A 7,360-nucleotide genomic window follows, 5' to 3' on the forward strand; every position below is an offset into this window, starting at 1 on the left:
ACATTTGAGGATCTGAGGCCCCTCCTCCCAAATTCCAGCCCTCTCAGGGAGTCAGCACCCAACTTCAGGCCTTCATGGAACCTCAGAAGCTCAACCTGACCCAGCTCATGACCCTCAGGCTGATGGGAGGACCCTGCAGACACCCTGAGCTCAGGCCTGGCCCAGCTATGATGTGTGCCTAGCAGGGATCTGGGCTCCAGTGGCCTCATCTGTTAAGTCAAGGGGTTACCCTAGATGATTTCCAGGGTACCTGCTGGCTCCGTTGTTCTTTGAGTATGAATCAGCTTCCCAAACTGGTTTCTTTGCGTGGGTTACAGAAACCATGGCAACCAAGTTGTCATCCCTTACCCTGGCCTTCCTGGAGAGTTTAGCAGGCTGCCACCTGCCCCTTGGCCTATGTCTGGGACTTGGCAGCCAAAGGGACACCAAGAAGGATGGTGTGACTGATGTATCACAGTGGGACCCCCTCTTCTACCCAAGCTGGGGAGAGAGAATAAAGGCAGGGAAATCCAGGGTGGGCATAGGGGGTGAGCATGAGGTGAGGTCTTCCTGCCCCCAGGATTCCCAGGCCCACCAGTGGCCCTTCCCGAGCTGGAGACTTGGCTCTCTGGTCTCAGAGCAGGAAGCCAGCTTCCGAAGGGGCCCTCCGCGCGCTCCCAGAGACAGTTGCACCGACCCTTGGTTGCCTTCACCTTTCCGGCCCTCTCCACTCTGGGCGTGGGAGGGTTCATAGAAGAAAATCACCTAGAGAAGGACAGGCCGGCGTGGTGTCACAGCCGCTCCGTGACCTTAGACAAGTTGCATAACCTCTCTGAACCTGTTTCCTGATCTTCAAAATGGGGATAACAGTACCCACCACGCACCCCAGGCCAGTCTCAAGCCAAGAAGCAATCAAATGGCCCAGGAAGCTCTGGGATCGAGCTTCCCTGGGCTGGCGGAATCGCCGCCTTCGCTCGGAGGCCGCCCGTCGGTACCACGACCCGCCCGCCCGAGGCCGCGCCGGCCGGCGGCGGTTACGTAACCAGCGAGCCGGCGTCTGGCCGGCGATCGGCGTCCGGACGGCGATCGGCGCCCCAGCCTGGCGCTAGTCCTCCCCGCCGCGCACTTACCGCGGAGCCGCGTCCTCGCTTGTCCGCCGGTCCGTTCGCGCGTCCGTCCGCCGAACTGGAACTGGCGCCCGCTATCGCAGCCGCGGAGAGCAGCGCGTAGTGAGCAGCGTGTAGCCGCAGCGCAGCCCGCCTTCGCAGCCGCTGCCGCTGACTTGCCGCTGTCACATAGTGGAAAACGTGACCTCGCGTGCTGCGCCCGCCCCCGGCGCCCTCCATTGGTCGCGATGAATCCTCATTTGCATACCAGGGAGGCTGGCCTGCGTGTGTCGCACACCCATTGGCCGCGGTGCCCGTCGCTCTCTTTACATAAGACGCACATGGAACTCCATGTTCACCGCGTCGGTTCCTCAATGAAGACGCGGCGCTCTCTTGCCCCCCTCCTCGTCCTCCCGAGTGGTCCCTTCCACTTCCGGCCTCGGTGTCTTCCATTCAAGACGGCTCGCATCCCCCAGCTCGGGGAGCGCGGAGTGGCGCGTACCACCGCGGGACGGGGGGCGGAAACAGGCTCCTCCGCACCTCGTTCCAGCCGGCCGGCCGGAGAGCCCTCGCTGAAGTCCAGGCCCCGGGAGGCTGCCACCTTCAGCGACAGGCCAGAGGCGCGTCCCCAGCGGCCGCGGGAAACTCCCTGAGGACATCTTTCATTCACGCATTCGCATTCATTGACTCTCATTCATTCGCCGCTAGGCGCTGAGCTCCGGTGAAGACCAACACCAGGTGGTCCTGCAAGAGCTCCCGGAGCACGCCCACCCGGGCCATCTAGGTCCCAGATCTTCCAGAACTGCCAACTACCAAGAGGCCTTTCTTAGGGTTTAGACCATGTATCTCAATTTTTGATTCAGGAAATAGGATCATTTTTACTATGGGAGGTACGAATGAAATGATGTTGTCTCTGCATCCCCACATCATTATGGACCGCCCTGTGTAAAGGGAATTTAGTCAAATACTGAATTGGGTATTGTGAATCATAAATTAACCAGAGCAGCAATTATCCCAGAGGCCCATGATGGAGGCAGCACTTGAAGAGTGAATGAGAAAGGAAGGCACAAGCCACAGAGACACAGAGCGCTGGGCCCTGGACACCTTGGCTGAGGCCATTTGTTCTTTCAGTAAACACTGTTTGGAGCATGTTAAGCCCCCAGCCTTCTGTCTAAAGCAGTGGTTCTCAACCTTCCTAATGCAGTTCCCTTTAATACAGTTCCTCATGTTGTGGTGACCCCCCAATTTCATTGTTACAAATTGAACATAATTAAAAGCATAGTGATTAATCACAAAACCAATATGTAATTATATATGTGTTTTCCGATGGTCTTGGGCGACCCCTGTGAAAGGGTCGTTTGACCCCCCCAAAGGGGTCGCGACCCACAGGTTGAGAACCGCTGGTCTAAAGTGTCAGGGTAGTGACCCAGTAGAGAGCAGAGGCCTGCTTGTAGGACCTGACACAGAATGCAGGCTCCAAGGCAGCAGGCTCTGAAATGCAGAGTCTCATGGGAGAGGCAAGGCTGTCAGGGCTCTGAAGGGCTGAAGGGGAGCTAGCTGTCCAAGAAGCTGGGGCCTGCAGCATCTCCCTCCACATGCCTGTTCTCCCTGGCCTCTCCTGGGGACCGGGGATGGAAGGGAAGGAAGAATTATGATCTGATAGCCTGAAGGCAAACCAAGCTGCCAGTTCCTGAAGCCAAACCCACACTCAGGAATTCTTACCACTTCTTTCCCTCTCCTTGATAAGGTGTGTATGCAACTTGGTCAGACATAGATGCAGACTAGGGCAAATACCAAGTTCATTGGAACAAGCCTTCCTATGTAGGCCCTGGGAGGTCTGCTGTGTGGCCCACACTTCACCGTGAGACTGTCCCCTCCTCCTGTTTCTCTGACATTGAAACCTGGACAGACTCCCTGCTCCACTCCCTAACACACACACACACACACACACACACACACCCCAAGCAAATCCAGGCCCAGCTGCAGTGACACACCCACCAACCCTTTTGTCTCTTCACAATCATTGACGTCAATGGTGAGCTCCATTGTTCTGGAAACAAGTATAAACAGACAGCTCATCCACACAGAGATTTTCCTGCGGCTCAGCTTTCCTGGGTCTTGCTCCATAGTCAGAGTCTGCAGCATAAAGTCACATTTCCTCCCTAAACTTAGCCTTTTCTATTTTGATATTAAAAATATTGAAATAATTTTTTTAGAAATTAAATGTCGTGGGCTTCTAGACTCTTCAGAATTTAATCTATGCTCAGTGTTCCCACAGCTAGTTTCTTCATCTTGTTATGGGAAACTTTCATTCACGGCATGGATATTTGTTGATACCTGGGTATGGGAGGGGAGGGAGGGGAGGTGAGGAGGGTGCAAACATGCATCTCATTGGATCCTTTGCTTGTCAGGAGTTTGCAATGTAGGAGTGATGAGGCAGGTTCAGAGGCAGTCCAAGACGGGCTGTAAGTCCCGGGAAAACAGGACAGCCCTGGGCAGAAGCCTCCACACTAGCTCCAACAGAAGAACGCTGAGGGGTGCAAACCTCCAGGACCAGGCCAAGCCCATGGGTGCCGTTCCCACTGAACAAGGTGGTGTGTGTTGGGGCATTCAGGTTGGGGGGCGGGGGGAATGAATACTTTCTTGATCAGCCTGCAATGACCTGGAAACATATTGGGATTAGCTGTCACCTCTGGCCCAGAACTGTTGGCCAGGCAAATTGCTCTTGGCCCCAAGGGAGGCAGGCTGGCAAGAAGGAAGCCTGGGGGTGGGGTGGTGAGCCAGGTCCCCAGCTGCCTGAGGAATGCTGTTCTGGAAGGGGCTGGGCTCCAGTCTCAGCCTTCCCCCCTTTCTCCTAGCCAAAGGCTGCTCTGCCCCAATCCCAGGCCCATTCCCACCACCCTATTTCTTCCAATGGGTCTGGCTTAAGTTGGTCCTGCCCACCCAGGTCTGGGCCCTGTCTGCAGGACTCCTCTACACCTGCGTCTCCATGCCCTTGCCAGGCCACTCGCAGGCTCTCTGATTCATTTATGCAGTCAGCCAGCTGTTTTCTGGGCAGCTACTGTAGGATGGCATTGTGCTGGCCATTGCTTCCTCTTCTACCAATCACATGGTTTGTGGGTCAGCAAGCAAGGACGTGGTCTGGGATGGCAAAGACAGGGAGCTGGGAAGGGCCAGTGTTTCTAAGGAGGGAAGGGCCAGTTTTTCTAAGGAGGTGTTAGGACACTGTCAATCTTTCTTGTCCTCTGGACCCAGAGCCCCCTTCCTGGGTCCAGGGGCTTTTGGTGATGAGAATGCCTGAGTCTGACCTCAGTCTTCTTCATGCCTGGTCCTGGTACGTATCTGCTCAACCCAACTGCTCTAGGCTGGGGACAGCGGCAGCTCCTGGCAGGGACATCCTCAGGTGGATGGGCCCACAGAGATGGGCAGCTGTGTCCAGGGGCTGCAGACACCGGTGAGACAAGGCCCACCTATCCCTCGTGGTCAGGAAGGCCCTGGATCAGACGGTACCCAGAGAGCTGATGCATCTGTCATGAGGTGGTCTATGGACCAGTGTAGAGAAGGCACAGTTATTGGGTGACAGCCACCTGCTGAGAAGGTGTTTTTATTTATTTGTTTGTTTGTTTTTAACTAAATGTAGATCCATGGAAGGCTGTTTTTTGTTTTGGGGAGATATGTGGATGTTATACGTGGTTATAGGTCTTCCCCAGGAGGTCATAGGCTGAAGCATCAGCAGGGAACAGCCTCCATCATTCTCCCCCACCCCTGGAGAAGACACTCTAAAGGGAACCAAGCACGTCTTTGCGGAGTGCCACTGGGCCATCTCCCATTGTCCCTTTGAGACATCCCGGACGTCACAGGGTGATGGCACAGGCTAGGGCCTCTAGTACTGTGTCTAGTAGAGGTGGTGCGCATAGACATCCTTGTTCTTTTCCCGGTGTGAGGGGGAACGTGCTCAAAATTTCGTCATGAAGTATGATGTTAGTTTCAGGTGCTCAGTTTTGTGTGTGTGTTTTTTTAAATAGCTGCCCTTTGTCATATAGAGACAGTATTTTTCTTTGATAGTTTGACAAGAGCCTTTTTATAAAATCATTGGTACAAAGGGCTTTTAATCCATGGCAACTACTCTTTTAAAGTATTTCCCCCAATAAATCTAGTCCATATTTGCTGGTCTGCAAAGAACTTAAATCACACAACTTTGTCTCTACTATGCTGCATTCTGTAGAGACTTGCTTACTGGTACTTCATTATTGTGTCTTAAAAAAATGAGTTTAAAAATTGCTGCCAAGCCGGTTTGGCTCAGTGGATAGAGCGTCAGCCTACGGACTGAAGGGTCCTGGGTTTGATTCCAGTCAAGGGCACGTACCTCCATTGCAGGCTGGATCCCTGGCCCTGGCCAGGGCTCGTGTGGCTGGCAATCAATCGATGAGTCTCACATGGATGTTTCCCTCTCTCTGTCTCTCCCCCTCCCTTCCACTCTCTCTAAAAATCAATGGGGTCCGGCTGGCATGGCTCAGTGCATGAGCATTGACCCATGAACAAGGAGGTTGCGGGTTCCATCCCCCGCAGGGAGTGTGCAGGAGGCAGCTGATCGATGATTCTCTCTCATCATTGATATTTCTCTCTCTCTCCCTCCCTCTCCATTTTTCTCTGAAATCAATAAAAAATATATTTTTAAAAAATCAATGGAAAAATATCCTCAGCTGAGGATTAACAACAACCAACTTCTCTTATCAGTTTTCCAGATAAAAGGCATTATTTTAACTGAAGCCAAAAAGCTGTTTGCTATTGTGTCACTTAAGATAGGGTTAAACTTCAAACTTCCTGGTCCTGAGGCCATTAAATGAAAAGCCCAGGACTGAACTGAGGGGAGAGCTGTGCCCTTGGTGAGGGAGATGGGCGGCAATGGGTAGGTTGAGTTGGGCAGATCTGTGCCCTGGGACTTGAGGGTCAATGTTTGGGTCAGCTTCTCTGGTCTCTGGCAGCTAGCCCTTTCCCAGAGTTTCCGGGCCACCATCCCCCTCACTGTCCTGGCGGGCCACGGAAAGGCAGCTTGCCAGCAAGGCCCTCCATGTCTGAGGTGACTCCCATGTCCGAGGCGACTCTTCCTTCGTAGGTCAGAGGATGTCTCCTCAGCTGGAGCACCATCCAGCTGGTCTCTGAGGTCATGGACCTGGACTGGGCAGGCCCCTGCAGAGTCCGCTGCCTGTCACATTCTGCCTGGTGTGTACCCGCAAGGCTGTCACCTCCGCTTTGTGCTGCCAGCATTGCTGGGGCTGGTGCTTGGGAGGTAGCCCAGCTGACACCCTCAACCCTGGATGTCCTGGGGCCGTGTCAGGACCTGGGGACAATAAGGCCCCTCCCTGTCAGGGTATCTGACCCTTTAGGAACCGGGGTTCATCGTTGGGCACGGACCTTAGGGTGCCCTTACCCTGGACAAGCATCACGCTGGGCACTTTTTGGGAGTTCTCTTATTTAACCCTCACGCCTCTGTGTGGCCCGTGTCCAGATCCCTCTCCCCTTTGTAAAGACACCCTCAATGTCACAGCGTAGTAAGGAACCGTGCGGGACTGTGCCTATGTCATCGAGGAAAGACAACCTTTGTGTGCAGAGTGATCTCATGGCTGCCCTCACGCCCCACCCCCGCAGAGCCTGGGAATGAGGTGACCAGAGTCCAAGCTCCAAAGTCCTTATTGTCCCTAGAACCTTCTCTCCCGCCCCGCCCGTCTGTTACGTGTGTGGCTGGCCAGTGCTCCCTGCACCCTCTTAACTCCCTTTCAAATTCATGGAGGCTCACAGGTGGGGCCGCCGGGGGTGCAGTTCTTCTGGGGCCACCACCCACCATTCGTGCGCGCAGCCACTGGGGCTCACAGCGGCTCTGTTGGGCTTCCAGAGCCCCTGCATCCTGCCGAGTCTCTGCCTCTGTGCTTCCTCCAGGAGACTCTTCCCTGTGCCTCACCGCATGTTCCCTGCAGTGTCGGTCCTTGCTCACCACCTTCTCTTGGAGCCCAAACTGGGAAAAGCACTAGTTGTCTCCAGACCAAAGCTTTTTGGAAGCAACAAAGGGGTTTGACGGGACCTCTGTGGGTGGAAGGCATCCCCGCTCGGGGTGGTGACAGGTAGCCTGGTTGAGCTGCAAAGGTAGGAGCCCAGGTAACTGGACTGAAGTGGCCTTGGGGCACTAGTCTCACTGTGAAGGAGACTTGGGGAGACTTAAGGGGGAAAACTGCTGTGTGCCCATCCTCCCCTCCTCCTCAAAAAATTGAATCCTAAGA

At 54.5% G+C, this 7,360-nt stretch overlaps 1 protein-coding gene across 1 annotated transcript in view; it reads right to left on the reverse strand.

Moving 5' to 3' along the window:
* PER2 (period circadian regulator 2) overlaps window positions 1–1,236 on the reverse strand; it is a 35,274-nt gene extending 34,038 nt beyond the window's left edge. The window contains exon 1 of the mRNA XM_070422516.1: window positions 1,110–1,236. The gene's annotated coding sequence lies outside the window, so the exon portion shown is untranslated. The remainder of the gene's footprint in view (window positions 1–1,109) is intronic.
* Window positions 1,237–7,360: the final 6,124 nt, after the last annotated feature.

The sequence above is a fragment of the Myotis yumanensis genome, unplaced genomic scaffold, assembly GCF_028538775.1.
Source record: "Myotis yumanensis isolate MYYU_CA2020_CCGP unplaced genomic scaffold, mMyoYum1.0.hap1 SCAF_8, whole genome shotgun sequence".
Classification (NCBI taxonomy): domain Eukaryota; kingdom Metazoa; phylum Chordata; class Mammalia; order Chiroptera; family Vespertilionidae; genus Myotis; species Myotis yumanensis.